The sequence below is a fragment of the Symphalangus syndactylus genome, chromosome 23 (genome assembly GCF_028878055.3).
Source record: "Symphalangus syndactylus isolate Jambi chromosome 23, NHGRI_mSymSyn1-v2.1_pri, whole genome shotgun sequence".
In the NCBI taxonomy this organism is placed as follows: domain Eukaryota; kingdom Metazoa; phylum Chordata; class Mammalia; order Primates; family Hylobatidae; genus Symphalangus; species Symphalangus syndactylus.
In genome coordinates this window covers 20,560,293-20,579,856 of record NC_072445.2, presented here as the reverse complement: position 1 = coordinate 20,579,856, position 19,564 = coordinate 20,560,293, and the positions used below count along the sequence as shown (strand labels likewise).

General features: G+C 42.6%; 2 protein-coding genes across 5 annotated transcripts in view; one reads left to right on the top strand and one right to left on the bottom strand.

Annotated features, from left to right (window-relative positions):
• Nucleotides 1–19,564, bottom strand: part of ANKRD66 (ankyrin repeat domain 66) — a 39,978-nt gene that overhangs the window by 15,902 nt on the left and 4,512 nt on the right. Inside the window, exon 2 of the mRNA XM_055262954.2 lies at nt 10,765–10,854. The gene's annotated coding sequence lies outside the window, so the exon portion shown is untranslated. The remainder of the gene's footprint in view (nt 1–10,764; nt 10,855–19,564) is intronic.
• Nucleotides 7,798–19,564, top strand: part of PLA2G7 (phospholipase A2 group VII) — a 32,192-nt gene continuing 20,425 nt past the window's right edge. Inside the window, exons 1-2 of one of the 4 annotated variants that reach the window (XM_063632923.1) lie at nt 8,165–8,468; nt 9,283–9,580. The gene's annotated coding sequence lies outside the window, so the exon portion shown is untranslated. Of the gene's footprint in view, nt 8,031–8,161; nt 8,469–9,282; nt 9,581–19,564 lie in introns of those variants that run through there. The other 3 variants (XM_055262946.2, XM_055262945.2, XM_063632921.1) reach the window with 3 other exon arrangements.

Here is a 19,564-nt window from a genome sequence, read left to right as displayed (position 1 = left end):
TTCAGTTCAGGGTTCAGGGTTGAGTGGGTATGGTCTGGGCAGCTCTGCCACCCATGAGCTGCTGACTCATGCTTGGGACACTGAGACTTGATTCTCTCCTACCTCCTTCCAATTCTAAAGAGGATGATAATAATAACAAACCCATATAGGCTTTGTTCTAAGTACTTTAAAACACATTAACAAGTTTATTTCTGTGGGGAAGTTACACTTATTGTGCCTACTTTACAGAAGCAAAAACAAAGGCACGTAGTAGTTAAGTTACTTCCTTAAGTTTACAAAGCTAGCTGTGGGACAGTTCTGGTAGTTTGGTTGCAATATCCATGTTCTTATCTACTGTGCCACATATTGCCTCCTGTGGTGGAAGTCAAACTTACATGCAAAAGTTAATGAAATTAAGACCTCTCCCTAGGAAATAACCCAGTTTCAACTGCGTATGAAAGAGGCAACACAGTAAAGGGACGAAATGGTGACTTGGACAATGGGAATGGCAGGAAGGAAATGGAATATTTTTTAGACGGCTTTGTGCCTCAGGCATTGTTCTAAGTATTTTATGGATATTATCTCATCAATCCTAACACCAAGCCTGAAATACAGATAATTTGCAGGCAAAGAAACAGGCTCAGCTGCTCTGCCTATGGAGTAGCCATTCTTTTCTTTACTTCTCTCTTGAAAAAAATATAAAAGAAAGAAACTGAGGCTCAGAGAGCTTAAGCGTACTCAAATCAGGTCTCTGTATTTCTGGCATTTCGTGTTATGAGGATGACAGCTGATGAAACTTGGTGCCTGATGGCGCTACTACCAAAGCTCATACCTCAGGCAAGTTCTAGAGTTCCCTGCATCTGGGACTAGGAGGGTGAGAATTGGGTTCCATCTGGGCTTCTGGATTATTCATTCCCTTCTATCTATATCCATTTTGCTGGAGCTTTCACAGGGCCTCCTATTCAAAGAGTAGAACCTGAGTTGACATCTTGGACCACCCATGGGAAGAGACTGGAGAAAAAGCACGTGCTGGATCTAGGATTCCAGCATTGCTGCTGATCAGCCCAAACTAGAAGTGTGTGTCAATCCATCATGAAGCTTGTAAAATCTTGTTCTGGGGAGTTAGGATTTCCAAGTGGGCCATATTTCCTCTAAGGTGTTGTTTTACCAGCAGATACCAGCTTCAAAGACAGCTATGGCTCTCCTCTCAACTCTCTCCTGTGTGCTGCACAAACTCAAGGTGGGCCTACGTAGCTCCCCCCTTCTGTAGACTCTGACTCTTGCATGGGTTTACAAAAGGGCTCCATATCACTGCCTTGGTATCTCATATCCCTCCCACCAAGGAGCCCTTGTCCAGACATGTCATCCTTTCTAGCCTCTCTGGTGGACCTATTGTCCCTGAATCAAGTTTCTTGAAGGAGTCTCTTTGGCGGATACATTTACAACAAATATTTCCTGAGCACCTGATCACACATGTGAAAAAGATCACATCTCTCTTTAAGGAGTTACTAATCTAGTTGAGGAGGTAAGATATTGCACAACAAAATGTAATCGAGGCTATGTTAAATGCTGTAAGAGGGGCACTAAAGCACTTGAAGACTGGTATACAGGAATAAGCGGGTATGCTGGACATCCTCCATTTGTCTCATCAGATCCACTCTTAATTTTTCTCAGCTGGCATCCATGGACTCTGGTGCCACTGACTTCCAGTTGGGCCTGGGCAATTTCCAGCGTGAGATTGAAGGATGGATGGAGAATGGGTTTGGAATATTTAGTCCCTTGGCCTCCTTCCTGCCTGAGTGCCAAGGGTTTGCTGTGAAGGTCACAGTTCCTCTCTGGTGGCCTTCTCTATAGAGTTGCTCTTGCCAGGTCACAGCTACTGCTTTCTCCTCTTGCTCTTGCAGGCGCATGCATGATAAGGGCTCTTCAGTGTTGTTTGCCCAGAGGCACTGCACTATGCTTTGTTGGGTTTCCTAAACTCTGCTTTCACCTTTGTCCACATTCACTTTGTTAAACATTCATCCAATAATCCAGTTTGAGCATGTTGCATGCTTGCTGCCAGGACCTGGACCAATAAAGTAGGAATTCAACAAGCTAAGGGGATGCCATGACATGAAGTCCAGAATGGCTGAGCATAAAGTGAGCTGAATATGGGAGACCTAAATGAAAAGGAGCTTGAGGCCAGATCCTGGGAGGACACAAATGCCACGTCGGGATGTCTAGATTTTATCTGTACCTGTGTCCAGTGGGACACATTGGCAGTTTCTGAATGGGGAAGTAGACTGAGTTAAAGTCCATCCCTCACTTTTGGAGAGGTAATTTTGCCATAAGAATGTAAAATGTATTCTGGAGTAAAGGATACCCATGGAGATGGAAGAGAAGAACGAGTTAGAAGACAAAAATATGCATATAATCTGACTCAGAAAATTCATTTCTAGGTATTTCTCACAAATAACTAAAAACATGCACAAAGATTTAATTGCAGTGATAGTCACTGAAGTACCTTTTCAAAAATTAAAAATTATGAACAACCCAAATTTTCACTAAAAAGAAAATAAATATTTAGCCTTTCAAACCAATTTTGTAGATGTGGATTTGTTGGCTTGGTAAAATGTTAGTAGTATATGGCTGAAAGAAAATAGAGCCTTATATAAATGGCCAATAATTTCAGTATATGTATTTGTTTTTGTGGAAAAAGCTTAAATGGATATATATTTAATTAGTAATAAGCACTTTTTTAATGAGCATGTATAATTTGTGTAAACAAAAGAAACATTTTGTAATTGTCAAGGTTAGACCTTTTGAGGGCCTTGATTAGCATGAAAACAGTAGGAACTGTGCAACCAGATAAAGGATGTGGGTGACTGAATCACAGTGCCAACTGAGAGAAACCTGGGAGTTCGGATTTAGCACAATGCTTCCCACATCTTGATTAAGGTGAGTAAGGGTGTTATCAATGACTGGGGTAAGGAAAAATGCCCTGGAGACCAGTTTGGCAGGCCAGATGGTAGAATCCAGTTACTGAATGCATACAAACAAACCCATTGTGACATCCACAGTTCTCAAGTCCCTAAGTGAACCACGTCCACAAAAGATATCAAGGCATTGCCAATGAGGAATGAAGGCTTAGCCTGGCATTGCATAATAAGTTTTTGAATTGGCTAAAATATCAAATCAAAGATTAGTTTTTTCTACTTCAAAAACTTAGAGGCATAGTTATCATCACTGGACTCTTAGACCTCAAATTCTATTCTCAGACCATGATATTCTCCCTTCCCACTTCTGTCACTCTGTCTTGTGGTAGGTTCTTCCAACCCACACAAACCACCAGTACCTTCCAGGTCTTCCTAGTTATTCACATATATATTCATATATGTATGAATTGTCTTTCTCATATGTATATTTATGTGAAATATCACAAGATTTCTCTTCAAACAGCCTGCTCAGCTTCTTATTCTCTAATTCCAAATTACCGCCCCTCTTTCTTCTCCTTTTCTTCTTTCTGATTTTACTACATGCCCAGGCATGCCACAGCCCCAGCTCACATTTCTTTCCTTATTTGGGAATGGACTGGCGCTCTAGTCCTCTGTAGATGACCCCTTCCTCCTCTTCCCTCTCTCCCATCATAAGCCCACCTTATCTAAGAAAGTTTAAATATTTAACCAATCGAGTCTAGTTTAGATTGTGCGGTCCGACCCCAGCCGATGGGGAAAGGACACAGAGGCAGGAGTCATTTTAGGAATAAAAGCTTCTACTCTCCTTTGTTCAGTGTGCTCTCGTGGCAATCATCCCTATGAGAAGCACCCTTCTGCGCAGAAGTAAATTTGCTTTGCTGAAAAATCCTTTGTTTGCTCCTTTTTCTTTAAGACTCCAAACTTTATTTCTAACAAATTACATATCTCTATATGCATATATATCTATATACATACTAATAGGTAACATCTTTCAAGTGCTCACTCTGCTTGTCAAACATTGTTCCAAGCACTTTACATGCATTATTCCTTATCCTCACTACAACCCAGTGATGTAGTTGTTGTTATTATTTCCATTTTATAGATTAGGAAACTGAGGGGTTAGAAGGCTACATAACTTGCCCAAGACCTTTGAAGGAGTACAGGTAGAGCTGGATTCCAGGCTTTGTCTGACTCTGCTCTCTTAATAACCACACTCACATCTTAATAAAGCATCTAGAAGGTATGTACCAAATTGTTAAATAATTACCAAATGAAGTTGGGGTTATAGGGCAACCTGAACTTCCTATTTTTTTCTGTTTTGTTTAGATTTCTAGCAATATCAATATTACATCTTAACTGGAAAAATGTTTTCAAATCACCATCCATTATGTCATTTTCTTACGACATAATTGATCATGTTGTGATGTACTACTATTGCCATGTGCTAGACTTTGTACTGGATGTGAGAATAAAAATGATGTGGTTCCTGTCCTCAAGGTGCTCACTGTCCAAACTCTATTACATTACCCAGAGGACTTTTTTAGCAACCCCAGCCCTCCTTTCATTCTTATCTTCTGGTTTGTCCTATCCATAGGCCTAATGCTCTTGACATGATGGAGAACTTGACATTCCCAAGATGTATTATTCACTTTTAGGCCCCTGAGCCTTTGCTCATGAAGTTCCATATTCTGTAGAACAAATAGGAGTTCATCTGGAATAACTCCTACTCATGCTTGAAAGCTACTGCCATGGTGAAGTCTTTTCACAAAGTTCTAATCTTGAAAAGTTTTAAATATGTATTCTGTACAATCACGAGCATAGTTCAAATAAGTGGCAGTGAAATACTAAAAATGAAAAACAAGAGTCCCCACCTCAGCCAACCCCAACCCCAAGGTCAACCTCAGTCTCAATTTCATTGCCATTCTCCAAACTCTTAATGGTTTCTGCTTTTAGATTTCTGGTGGTGATCTCCATGTTTCCAAAATAACATGCTATCTTATTATATTTCCTGGTACATCATCTTAGGCCCTATCTACCTAATTTTTCCTAAGAGAAATGAAGATTTAACTCACATACACACTGGTCTTATCTCCTCCCTAACCTCCTCATACAGATATGTCTCTATATTCAGCCCTGCACTGCTCTCTCCTCTGTACACCCAGACCATTTTGTCCTGTCAACTACAGACAGTATCTTTTGACTGTCACTTCCTAAAGTGAGAACCTGAGTACCCCACCCTTCTCTCCACCTTGCTCCTGCTCCTACCCCTTTCTACCTATTGACGTTTACCCTGTGCATTAAAAAAATTAATCATATTTACATTATCTTTTAGAGTCATAGTTCTTCTTTGACTTGCTTATAAGGTGAATCTAAAAGCAGAAAACAAATACGCAGCATTTCTGTGACTATGTGAATATTGTTCCCTGTAATCTAGTGGAGGGCTTGATTATGCTTCCTGCTCTCAGTCATTCGGAGAACATTCAGATTTCAGATTTAAATGGGATCTCCTGTTTGAGACACCACTAATAGCTCAGAATCAGTCCATTTTAGGTACATCACACTTGCATCAGGCCTTTCCTGGACACTTTCTCCCTCGAAGATCCTAGTTTTAATTTCAACTTTATATTTTAGATGGAAATAATTTAACCGTAATTTTTTTTCTTTGCATTCTGTCACCTTCTAACAACCTCCAGGGCTTCCAAGTTCCTAGTCATGCTTTCGATTGTATTGAACCCTATTTTTCCCTCCAGTCTTCCTACTGCAATCAGGATGGGTTGCTTCCTAGCCTCGACACTGCTGCCATTCTGGGACCTCTCCTGCTTATCTGGGTTGGAGCCACTTTTCTTTGGGTCCCAGACAGTGAGGTTTCCTTGACTGCCACATCTTTCTCAGGATAATTAAATAACTCACCTTGCTGAACTCCCACAGTCCTCTGTATTTCCCTAATAGGGTAGCACTTAATGTTGTTATTTCCTTATCCTCTAGGGAAGGATTGTGTCTTATTTGTCCTTGAAATGGTACCTGACATACAGCTGGCCCTCATCTCAGTAAACACTATTCAAATTTAAAAAAAAACATTGAGCACATGGCAAGGCACAGTGGCTCACACCTGTAATCCCAGCACTTTGGGAGGCTGAGGCAGGAAGATCGCTTGAGCCTAGGAGTTCAAGACCAACCTGGGCAACATAGTGAGACACTGTCTCTACAGAAAATGAAAATAAAAAATTTAGCCAGGTGTGATGATATGTGTCTGTGATCCTAGCTACTTGGGAAGCTGAGGTAGGAGGATTGCTTGAGCCTGGGAGGTAAAGGCAGCAGTGAGCTGTGATCATGCCACTGCACTTCAGCCTGGGTGACAGAGTGAGACCATGTCTCCAGGAAACAAAAGAGAAAACAAAAAAAAGAAAGAAAGAAAAGAAAAGAAAAAGAAATTGAGCACATTATTATAATTGGCTCTAATATCTTGATTGAAGGGAAGAGCCGAGTCATCAGTTTCATTCATATTAAAGAGGAAATAGGTCTGCTGTGCAGATGGGAAATGAGAGGAGGAATTAATGTAGGAAATAGAATAACAAAGAACCAACTCATAAAAAACTAAAACAACCCATATCAGACACACCTTATAATCTGTATGTCTGTGTTGACTTATCCTCTTGGAATGTGAGGAATATTCTTTATTAATTTTACTTACTGAGTTGCCAGATATAATACAGGAAGCCCAGTTAAATCTGAATTTCAGATAAACAACAAATAACTTTTTAGTATGTGTCCCAAATATTGCATGGGGCATATTTATACTAAAAAACTATTTATTGTTTATCTGACATTCAAATTTCACCAGATGTTCTACATTTTTATTTGCTAAATCTGGGCACTCTTCACTGGGCATGTTCTCAGGGCACTAACCTGCCAAATGCCAACTGCTGTGGGGCTGCTCAGAGCATATGACCTAATGACAGTGGGAGATGACATGTTGCTGGCAATGAGAGAAGTGAATAAAATGTTGCATACTTGTTTTTAGGAGCTATTCTCCAAGCTTAACACCTTTTTAGTGTGGGGTTAGGTCTTCAACTTCAACTTTGTCTTCATCTTTGTCTTAAGGTCAAAAGAAGACATTAGAGATCTCTTTGGTAGGGTATAATGTATCCTTTTAGATTGATATTTGTGGGCCATTTGTTTTACAGGGGGCTAGTCCAGGAAGTACAAGACAATGTCATTAGGCAGATAGAGTTTCATTTAAATTAAAAATAAAATCTACTGTTAGGTTTAAATGAGTCACTGCTTCATTAAGCTATCAGTATTAGACAACACATATTGAATGAATGTTTCCCATAGGCCAAGCTCTGTCTTAAGCATTTCACATGTATTTGCATTTCATGCTCACAAACTGCCTCTGACTGACTGATTTTGATTTTCTTGATTTTATGGATGAGGAGACTGAGAAGCAGAGATGATGAACTTCCCCAAGGTCACACCACTCATAAGTGGGAGAAACAAGCTAAAATTCAGGCCATCTTACTGCAGAATACTCAAAATCAAAATAAGCAAAATTTCACCTCCAGTTCTGGCACCTCACCAAAAACCAAAACACGATTTAAAAATATAAAATTTTAATAACACCACACATAAATTTCAAACTACTTTCCCTAAGTTTGTAAGTGAAGTTTTAAATGAGTGTGTTTTTAATTTATTAGAAAGTGGATTGAAGAGAAAACATTGGAAAATGAAGCAAGGCGTTTCAGTTAAACCCCAAATAACTCTGTGTTAAACAGGTGTAAAACGGCTCCTTCTAGCTCCATTTCTCCTCAGACCTAAGTGCTGTTCCTGATTGCCCTTCATTGTCATTTCCGGGGAGAAATGACACCAGCACAGCGGCAGGCCTTCCAATCTGGAGCACGGTCCACACAACTGCCGAGTTGGTGTTCAGTGTACAGTGTACCGGAGTGCGGAAAATGCCCAGGGCATTGCCAACTATAGATGCTCGGAGTAATTCAGTGTATTCAGAGAACATGGTGAAACAAGCAAAACCGGCCTAATTGTGGGGCGAATTCAGCAGGGAGTAAATCTGATCGGCATCAGGTCTGCGGAAAGGAGCTGGTGAGCACGGCACCACCCAGGCATTGCCTGGCTCTGTCCGCGGCGGGCTAAGTTAACCACGGGTCCAGGTGCGGGCCCCGGCCTTGGGGAGGGTGCTGGGTGCGCTCGAGCACGCTCGCGTCGGGAGCCGCCGCTGCTAGTGGGAGGCTGGGGCCACACACGCTCCTCCCCGGTACCTCCTCCAGCATCACCAGGGGAGGAGAGGGTCGAGGCCACAGGGCCGCGCGGGGCGGACCCAGGACACAGCCGGCGCGCAGCCCACCCGCCCGCCGCCTGCCAGAGCTGCTCCGCCCTTAGCCAGGGGGACAGCGGCTGGTCGGAGGCTCGCAGTGCTGGCGGCGAGACGCAGTCGGGTTTGGAGCGCTTGGGTCGCGTTGGTGCGCGGTGGAACGCGCCCAGGGACCCCGGTTCCCGAGAGCAGCTCCGCGCCGCGCCTGAGTGAGGAGGGGCCCCTGGGGCGAGGCGGGAGTGGGAGGAAGGGCACGGTCGCCGCGCTGGAGGCCGGGACCCCGGAGCGGCGACCGGCCAGGGTGGGCTCGCTGAGCCGCACCCGCTCTGCTGGCGGGTCCGGGGCTCACAGTCCCTGCAGCCCTCGGAAACAGCGCTAGGATCCTTGCGGGGAGAAGGAGAGGGTGACGGTATTAGACACCAGTTCTTCCAAACCTTTTCCCGAAAGGAAAGGAAGCAACCCTAAGAGCTCAGAGCTAGGGGGGAGAATCAGGACAGGCAGGGAACACACGGAGTTTTCTTCTTTTCTTTTCTTTCTTTCTTCTTCTTCTTCTTTTTTTTTTTTTTTTTTTTTTTGAGGCGGAGTCTCACTTTGTCGCCAGGCTGGAGTGCAGAGGCGCGATCTCGACTCACTGCAACCTCTGTCTCCCGGGTTCAAGCAATTCTCCTGCCTCAGCCTCCCGAGTAGCTGGGACTACTGGCGCGCCCTATCACGCTCGGCTAATTTTTTTGAATTTTTAGTAGAGACGGGGTTTCGCCGTGTTAGCCACAATGATCTCGATCTCCTGACCTGGTGATTCGCCCGCCTCCGATTCGCCCGCCTCCGCCTCCCAAAATGCTGGGATTACAGGCATGAGCCACCGCGCCCGCCCCGGAGTTTTCTTATCTGTAGATCTCCTACAGGGACAATCTCTCTCTCTCTCTCTCTCACACACACACCCCACTACACACCTCTCACTCTGCCTCCTCTCTCTCTCACACACACCCTTCTCCCTCTCTCCCTCTCTCTCACTCTCCCTTTAAGGAGTATTGCGTCTTTTGGAGCCCAGTTATGAATGGCTGCTGTAGGAACAAAACAAAGCACTCTTTCTCCTACCTGGAGCATCCCCCTGCAGGCCAGATAAGATCACAGCTGTTTCACCAAGTCAAGGGAGAGGCTCCTTTTTAAAAAATTAAGAAAAATCAGAAAACAGAGAACACTGTCTTCCTCATCATCTCCTGGAGCTTGTAAGAGAAATTTCTGTCACCAAAAACGAAAAGTTCGGGCTTTTATTCATGCCTGTGGTTCTTGGGATTACTGCAGTGGTGATGAGGGAGGAGAGGTGCGTATGGCTCATAAATAACAGTTTGCCACCTTTAAAAGGCACATGGATTCAGATTTGGGATGTGTTAACAAATCAGGCTTGCACAAATTACCTTTGATCCAAATGAGAATGCTGAGCTGGGAGACTGGTATAAGGGTAGGAGCTGGAAAATGTATCCCCTGAGGTGTTGGCAATCCCAAGAGGCTCAGCACCAAACCTTGAGCTTACACTGAATTCAGAGATCTGAGCATTAAGCACTGGCCTGATCAAGAAGAAGCAGATGGCCTTCTGCTCACGAGGCACTGGTGAGCCTCCATCACCCGGGCAGATTCCCTCACAGAGGAATTCTGCTGGCCCTGCAGAAAGTGGTGAGACAGCCCACCACCTTGGCATTTTCCGGCAGGCCTACTTCAGTTCCTTGCACTTGGGCACTGGAAGTGCTTTCCCCTCCCCAGATATTTGTGTACCAGAAGCTGCTGCTGGCCATGTGGTGGATGTCTCAATGTCTTTCTTCATTGAACTGGGCCCTTCATACCCAAGGCTGGCACCATAGTCTGTCACTGCCTGTACAGCCAGCGAGACTGAAGGAGTTGCAGCATTAGGAGTGTTGTGAATCTGGTTCGGCCACTCATTTTACAGTTGAGAAATCCCTTCTGAGGTGTGGAAGGGCTTGCTTAGCACCGCAGGACTTTTCCCTCAAACAGAACCTGGGACAGCTGCGTCCTCATTTCCTCTCCATTGCATCTCTGTGCCCTTTGCACTTTTTTTTTTTTTTTTTTTTGAGACAGAGTCTCGCTCTTTCACCCAGGCTGGAGTGCAGTGGCGCGATCTTGGCTCACTGCAGGCTCCGCCCCCCGGGGTTCACGCCATTCTCCTGCCTCAGCCTCCCGCGTAGCTGGGACTACAGGCGCCCGCCACCTCGCCCGGCTAATTTTTTGTATTTTTAGTAGAGACGGGGTTTCACCGTGTTAGCCAGGATGGTCTCGATCTCCTGACCTTGTGATCCGCCCGCCTCGGCCTCCCAAAGTGCTGGGATTACAGGCGTGAGCCACCGCGCCTGGCCCCCTTTGCACTTTTGTGGTGAGGAACACACATGGGCCTAAACACATTCCCTCACCCTCACCTTTGAACATGAATACGATTTACCACCCTCTTGGAAGCTCTGTGAGCACAGAACATTAAGAAAAGTGCTGACTAGGTACCTGAGCAACTGGAGTGGGAGCACCTGGGAAGGTCAGTTTAGGAGTCCCCTTCATCTTCCTGTTCCTGATACCCAAGAAGATGGCTATTTCCTGGAAAGGAAGGTGGTTATTGGATTATTTACACTCTTATTCCTCTTAAGCCTAAGTTTTTTTCAAGATTCATGATAATAAGCCTGACTGACGTCTCAAGATGTTGAGAAATTTCCATAAAATAAAAGCATTGAAGAGAAAGTACTGAGTGAAGAGAAATTGAAGGGGAACATTTAATTCTAACATTGTGTTGTTCCAGAATATGATTCTGGGTTCTTACTGCCTTTCTTTATGACGCCAGCCACCTGTTAGACACATTATGTGCCCTCACTGTCATTTTGCTCAGTTTTATGGATGTGACTCAACACTAATAGAAACAGGCTAATACATACAAACATGTAGGTTTTTGGTTTTTAAAGAAACTTAGCAGTTGAGGAGAAATAAAAAGTCTATTGTAAGAGTAGATGCTCATTGAATTAAGTGGGCTAGTTGATTCCTAGTAGAACTTGTATTCATTCATTCCTTCACTTCAAAAAATATTTATTGATCAGATCCTAAGTGCCAAGTACTGAGTACAGCACAGTTAGTAAGATAGATACGCTCTCTGCTCTCACAGTGCTCACATTCTAGAACTGAGGGATGAACAGGGTGAATTCATATAGCGAGAAGAAAAGCAAGCAGAGTGCTGCAGTATAGTGGTGTGTGCGTGTGTGTGTGTGTATGTGTGTGTTGGATATATGGGAGGGGCCCAGCTTCTTGGATTGGATTGCCAGGAGAGACTTCTCTGCAAGAAGGCCTGGAGATGAAACCTCAGGAAGATGGGCAGACATTCCCGCAGAGGGAACCACAAGCACAAACGTCCTGCTCCTGGGAACAGGTGTGATGTGTTGGGGGCACAGTTGGAAGGCCAGTGTGGCTGGAGTTAGGTGAGGGAGAAGGAGAGTTGGAGGAGTGAGCTTTAGGCGCAGCAGCCAGGTCAGGAAGACCCTCATAGGCCAAGGGAAACATTTGGATTTTACTCTTTACAATGAGAGAAGCCAAAAGAGAGTTTGAAGCAGAGATGTGACATAATTGATTTACATTATAAAGAGATAACTCTGGGTACTATGTGGCGAATGGATTATAGGGGAAGGAGAGGGGACAGAAGGAGGCCAGAAGCGAGTTTACTAATGGGGGGTGGTAGCAGTAGATGCACGCAGGCTATTTTTTTGGAGTTACAGTGGGAAGTTAATGTTTCTCTGTCTTGAATTTCCCATCTACAAAATGGGAATGAGATTGCTATACCTGGTCCACTTGTAAAAACTAATAAACAAATGAATATGCCCTGAAGCATAATGTAAGACATTATTACTATCATTATTTGCTAATATTGTATTACTTTGAATTCCCTGTGCTTTATTTTAAAATTTGTTTTAATAAATTTGATGTCTTATTATATTCTTTTCAGTAAACCTAATTTATTATACATAAAAGTATCTTTCTCTGTTCAGAGAATTGGAAACTCTTAACTAAGAGTTACCAATAAAAACAAGTCATCACAAAACACAGGGAAATTATTGCTAAAATAATAGCTGGCTTAATTTCAAAAGTTGAATATGCTCAGATAAAAATTCAAAAATAGAATAATTAAAGCTGGGAATGGGAAAAAAATATTTTGGACAGATTTGCCTTTGTCCTGGCTGTGGTCATGCAGATATCTGTGAGTGCAAAGATTTGTAGATAACTGAAAATATCTATATGGCAGCAGAATTTCTGGAGAAGTCTGTAGACCAGAGTTGAGTAGGGTTCTTTCCCTTAGTGAAGCATTCTCTCTCAGAGGAAGCTCTTGAATTTTCTCTCGTTGATCACTAAGTTTTAGAGAGTCAGAAAGTTTTAAAGTTGTTTACCAACTAGGATAGCGATGTTCTTCGCAGAGATAGAACAAGTAACTGCCACAATAAGGCAACTCTATTTCTCTTTCCTGACTCACTTTGATGTGCAAGTTACTAGAAGGAGATATGCCTGCTTAGAGGAAAACAAGCCCTTCCTCATTTGTATTGTGGGCAGCGGCAATGTCAGCTCGTGACTTAATAGTCCCTAGGTCATGTTAACTTGCCCGATCCCCTTAATTATTTATTGGTCAGTGTGTCTGAATTTCAGCTTGAAGTGGCTAGTCTGGTGATTCAAATTGCAGACAAAATGTGATAGTAATTCTGGGATCTGTATGATTTATCTCTTGCCATATCAACCACCATATTTTTCTTAGGGCTGGAGAGTGGGGGTGTTTGGGTATCTTAAAGGGAGAGGTTACATCTCTCCTTGAAGCCAGAAATCTATTTGTTTCACTCATGTTTTGAAATGTTGAATTAGTTGCTCCTTTAAAAATCAGTGGATATTACATACAAATGTAATTTTCCAGTTTTTCTTGGAAATAATCAGATGATCTAGTGACATGGAGCTGCCATTCCTACATGGAAGCAATTAACTGGAATAGAGTGGTAGTTGCCTTCTTTGGATGGTCCAGTTTGCACCATCCAAATAGAAAAAGGACAGTTCACACCAGTCCTTATTCTATTGCATGAACCTGTTTGATTCATTTAAATTACCTGTCTGGCCCTTGTAGACTTTTGATTTTTAACTTCAGGTTTAGGGCAATCAAGGGTAACCTGTCTGTTATACTTTCACCTTCATCTAATGCAGGAATCTATATTCCAGTACCCCTGCTGGTAGGACCCAGACCTGTACTTTAACTGCTCCTCTGATAAAGAAGATATTGCTAATTGTTGAAAAGCTACTGTTGATGGAGCTGTACAGTCTGGGCCCACACAGAACATGTTTAGGAACTTTGCACAGGACTGTGGCTGTCACATGCAACCTGGGTTTTCCCCATTAAAAGTAAACATTCCTCATTCCTTCAACAGCTCCTCATGTGACTTGCTGCCTTGTTCCCTCATCATTCTGGTTATTTTTGGGTTACTGTCCCTTGTCCTGAACCTTTATTTGTTAAAATCCTTAAATCCCCACCAATTCAATAAGATGTGGTCTAACTGGTGCAGAATGCAGTGGGAGGGTGGCCTCCCTTTCTCTATGATGTTATACTTTTGTCATGCAACTGAAGTTGTCTTTAGATTTTTCTGGGCCAATCCATTGTATTTTTAAATTTACTTTCAGGGCTTATTTTCCAGTTAGATTGTTCCTGAGAGTTTACAGGAGAACTGTTCAATGTACAGCTTGAGAGCAATGGTTTTCAGCTGAGGATGATTTCTGCCGCCACTCCAGGGGACATCTGGCAATGTCTGGAGACAAAATATTTATTTGCCACAACTGGGGTGTGCTATTGGCATCTAGTGGGTAGAGGCCAGGGATGCTGCTAAACATCCTACAATGCACAGGACAGCCCCCACAACCAAGACTTATCAGCCCCTAGTGTCAGCAGTGCTGAGCTTAAGAATTCCTACTTTAGAGTCAGGGTCTAGGTTCAGATCCTGGTTTAGCTACTTCCTATCCTTGTGAACTTGGGCACGTTATTTAACCTCTTTGTCTTCATTATCTCAACTGTATGTCAAAGAACTCTGAGGGCTAAATGAGTTCATTTATATGAAATGCTTAGAAGGGTAACTGTATGTACAAACACTATCTTATTTTTCTACCATATTTTATTCATTTTGGTGTGTACATATGACATCAGATAAGTGGGTGGGTAAAGTTTGAGGGATAGCACTTCATTTCTAATCTTGCCTATGGGATGGGCACTGGTGCATTTGGATGTTTTAGGGAGCTAACAGCTCTTCTCCGAAATGCCTTCCCTCTATGGCCTCCATTATCATTTTTCCAGCTTCTTTTAGTATTTTCCTCCATATTGGGGCATATGTGTCAGTTTAATACTGCATCCTCCTGGAGAATATGGACAATGAGTTCCTTTAGCGGGATAGGATCTGTGCCTGTTGCTTGTACATCCCAATTCTGGTGTGCCCCAGGCTCCTCCACACCCCAGTCACTGTGGCTTGCAGCTGCACAACAGATTCCTGGGGCTGAGTAGCAATTGGTAGACTTTGGATAATAATAATAGCATTTCTCCAAGGGCTCACATCCCCATAAGAACCCCATTATCTTTCTTCTGACCCCAAAATAATTCTTCTGAAGCTTTAAACTCATTGTAAGACTGTAGAGAATATAATAGCTGAGGTCACAGTGCCAGGTTGGCCTATCTAGGCAGGCAGGTTGGGGGACTGAGTCTGAGAGTAAGATCAGGAACTTTCAGTATAGCAGCCAGCTGCCCATTGATCTTAGACAACTTTTACCTTTTATGACCTTTAAGCCATATAGAACACCAAACATTCGGACATTGCACATGGGATGCAGATTAGTTCCCATTTCCAAAATTGTGAATAGAATCAACTAATTATATGTTACTTGCAGGTTTTGCATCTCATGCATCTGCCTCCCTAGAATGAAATAAATATTTCTTTCTTATTAAACAAGGATAGAGTTGCCCCAGCATTTTCTTAGACCAGGGTTTCTCAACCTCAGCATTACTGACACTTTGAGATTCCTCTATGTTATAGGGCTGTCCTGTGCACTACAGGATGCTTAACAGCATCCCTGACTGCTACTCACCAGCTGCCAGTAGCAGCCCCCTCCTGGTTGTGGCAACCAAAAATATCTCCAGACATTAATAAGTGTCTTCTTGGGGGGCAAAAATGCCTTAGTTGAGAGACACTGCTGTAGAGTGATGTTCTAGCCACATTCTCCAGCCTTCATCCTATTGTAAAATATCCAAAGAAGATTTTATCTTCTTCAGCAATCATTTGGTCTGGTAATGGGTCAGTTTTGAGGTATTTAAGCCACTTTCTTTGACTTTAGTTGAAACTGAATTGGGCTATTATTTGCTCTTTGTCTCATTCAGTTACTTTATATGCTCCATATTCGTTTTCTATTGCTGCTATAAAAATTTTCTACAAATCTAGTCACTTAAAGCAACGTAATTTATTATCTCATGTTTCTGAAAGTCAGAAGTCTGACGTGGCCTTACTAGGCTAAAATAACAGGTTCAGTGAACCTTCAGAGGTCAGCTAGTCTGTGTTGCTTTCTTGAGGCTCCAGAGAGAATCTGTCTCCTTACCTTTCCAAGATTCTAGAGGCCATCCACATGTTCTAGCTCATGCCCGCTTCCTTCATTTTCAAAGTCAGCCATGGTGGGTTGAGGTCTCACATCACATCATTCAGACCTCTTCTTCTGCCATCCTCTTATACTTTTAAGGACTCTTGTGATTACATTGGGTCAGATAATCCATGATAATCTCCCTATTTTAAGGTCAACTGATTAACATTAATTCCATCTGCATCTTAATTCTTTTTTGCCATGGAACATAACATATTCGCATGTTCTGGGGTTTAGAATATGGACATTTGGGTGGGAGTGCATTATTCAACTTGCCACATGCCCCCATTCCAAAGGTCAATCAGGAAGAATTTGGAAAGAGAGTACTGATACTTAACAAATGAGCATTTTCTTTTCTGACTCTTTACTAATAACACAAGAGCTAAGGTCCACCTGCCCTAATCTCTTGCCAGGACTGGGTTTTACTTGGATGGTTTATTTGTCAGCTTTTCACAGAGATTTCAAACTTGAGATTGGACATTTTATCTATTGTTTTGGTTTGTCTTTTGTTTCAAAAAGGGAAATGATGCCTGATGAGAATTTAACAGTGACAAATAGGGGAAATCAGGATTTGTGGCAGTTATGGTTGTGTATGGAGACTGCAACTGAGATCTGAAGAACAGGTAGGGAACTGTGGGAGAAATGAAGTCTGCAGGAGAGAGGCAGAAAGGTGGAATCCATTTAAATGGAATGTATTATCTGAGTGCTCACTGAAAGTCTTCTTGATTGCCAGGATGATATTTTATCTAGTGGTCAAGGGGCCAAATTGAAGATAATTATTTTCAGGCCTTACTATTTGAAGAAAATTATTGGTTTTTAAAGTGAACATTCCCATTGATTTAGAATGATGGTGGCTCATGCCTGTAATCCCAGCACTTTGAAAGGTAGAGGTGAGCCGATCACATGAGGTCAGGAGTTCGTGAGCAGCCTGGCCAACATGGAGAAACCTTGTCTCTACTAAAAATACAAAAATTAGCCAGGCATTATGGTGGGTGCCTGTAATCCCAGCTACTCAGAAGGCTGAGGCAGGAGAATCACTTGAACCTGGAAGGTGGAGGTTGCAGTGAGCTGAGGTGGTACTATTGCATTCCCAGGTGACAGAGTGAGACTCCATCTCCAAAAAAAAAAAAAAAGTTTGTGTTTTTGTATTGACCAGTGATTGTGGTTATGGTAATAGATTTTCATACAATGTGATGATGAAGACGGCTGTTATCAAGGGTTTTAGTGTAGTCCCGTTGGATTCTCTAGTACTAAGAGAATGTCTAAAGTTACCATTAGGTTTTTCAGGTCCTAGTTCTTAAATATAAATACATTTCTAGCTAACTCATACCCCGTAGTTGAGAAAAAGGCACTTATCTGTGCAAAGAGAACTTTAAAAGTTAAACGACTTCTTATGAATTATTCCTGTGTGTTCATATTCAGAAGCCTCTGTGGTCATTGTGATTATTACATGTTAATACCGTTCCTGGCTCATAACTCCCGTCGCCCTTGCTACAGTCTTTTGTTATAATATTGGAGTACTTTAGGCCTCAGGAGCAGGTCTCAGAAAGCAGAATCTTTCTCTCTGACCTTTTCCTGCCTTCCTTTCACCTGCCCAAGGCAGGACTCTAATATGATTGCAGGTTATAAGACCCTCATTCCGGGAAGGATCCTCTTACCCTGGAAGAAGGAACACTGCACAGAGAGACCAAGAAGAATCTGAACAGACAGGGCTTGCTGGGTTGCCCCTCTGAGTCTATTAGCATTAGAGCTTACCCTTATTGTCCAGTCATATTTCTACACAGCTGTTCATACTTTGTTGAACCTATGCATAAAAATAGACAGTTTCCCCTGTATCTTTGGGTCTTCATTCTGAAGGATCCTTGTGAATACACATTAAATAATCTGCCTTTTACAAGTTGAATTTTCAGTGACCCTTCAGAGGTCCAAGGGGAATGCCACCCATGGCCTCCTTGGCCCCTGCAGTGTGCATGTATTCAAGTCTAGAAATGCCTCTGGAAAAAAATCTGTTAGCAAGTCATTATTTGTGAAGAGAAACTCAATTTACCTTTTTCTGTTATGTTTGGATTTTTGAAATCATGTATTAACTTTATAATGAAATTAAATATAATACTGAAATAAGATCAAATAAAATCAACCAAAATTATAAATAATCAAAGAGTTACACATATATACCTTTTTTTTTCTGATCAAAAGAAAGATGTTGAATAAGGAAATACAGTCCCTCTGCAAGTAGTTTAAGAAGTTTTGGCCGGACGCGGTGGCTCATGCCTGTAATCCCAGCACTTTGGGAGGCCGAGGCGGGCAGATCATGAGGTCAGGAGATCGAGACCATCCTGGCCAACATGGTGAAACCCCGTCTCTAGTAAAAATACAAAAATTAGCTGGGCATGGTGGTGGGCGCCTGTAGTCCCAGCTACTCGAAAGGCTGAGGCAGGAGAATTGCTTGAACCCAGGAGGCAGAGGTTGCAGTGAGCCGAGATCACACTACTGCATTCCAGCCTGGGTGACAGAGTGAGACTCTGTCAAAAAAATATATATATATATATTTAGAGCTCCAGCAACACATTTACCAGCTGCCTATCTGGGCCTTTCTAGACTGTACAATAGGAGCTGCCCTTACACGAAAGCCCCATCTCTTTGAAATCTTTCTGTCTACATTCCTGTTGCTCTCAGAACTTGCACCATATCATTTAAGAATTATAAAATGCCCCTGTAATTTGCTTTCTTCCTGTATTATATTATTAATATATGCTAGTCTTGTCTCTGAAACACAATTGTAAACTCTCTGAAAGCAGGGATTGGGTCAAATTCTCTGGTACTTACCACAGTTATTGCCATAGGAAAGGGCATATAGTATTTGCTTAAGAAATACCCTTTGATTGAATGACTGCAGATCTGATAATCAGGATAGGCCATGCTGTGCTGCATTAAGGCAATAACAGCTTCACCTGGAAATTTCAGTGGCTTAACACAGCAAAAGTTTATTTCCCATTTGTGAAAGGTCATTTGAATTGGCAGGGGCTCTTCTCTGTTCAGTGACTAGGTATCCAAGCATCTTTCACTTCAAGACTGCACCGCATCAGCACATGATTTCTAAGTTTGCTGTGTCAGGGAAAGGTAGGCATGAAGGAGATACAGTGACTCTGTTGCAAACCACTTCTGTTCAAATTGTTGTTTCTCAGGAATTAGTCCCATGGGCCCAGCCCAACCACAGGGGCGGCTAAGAAATGTAGGGAAGCACATAGATGTTGAGGAGCACACATTGTCTGTGCCACACATCTATATTACATCTTCCCGCAAAATAGCTGTACTAACGAGTGCTTCATTAGTGTCAGTGGGACACCGGATCATTAAACTTGGCTCAGTTTGTATTAGTAACCAGATGTGCTAGATTTATTCACTCAGCAGGCATTTACTGAGTGCCTCTGTATACCAGGCACTATTCTAGGTCTTGGGAATACAGCAGGGGGAAAAACCATCAAAAATCCTTACACTCACAGAACTAAGTTTTTAGTGGAAGGTGATAAACAACTAACAAATAACATACAAGGTATGTTAGTTGGTGATAAATACTGGAGAAAAATAAAGTAGGGAGGGATATAGGGAATGTATTGGTGTGAAGAAGGAG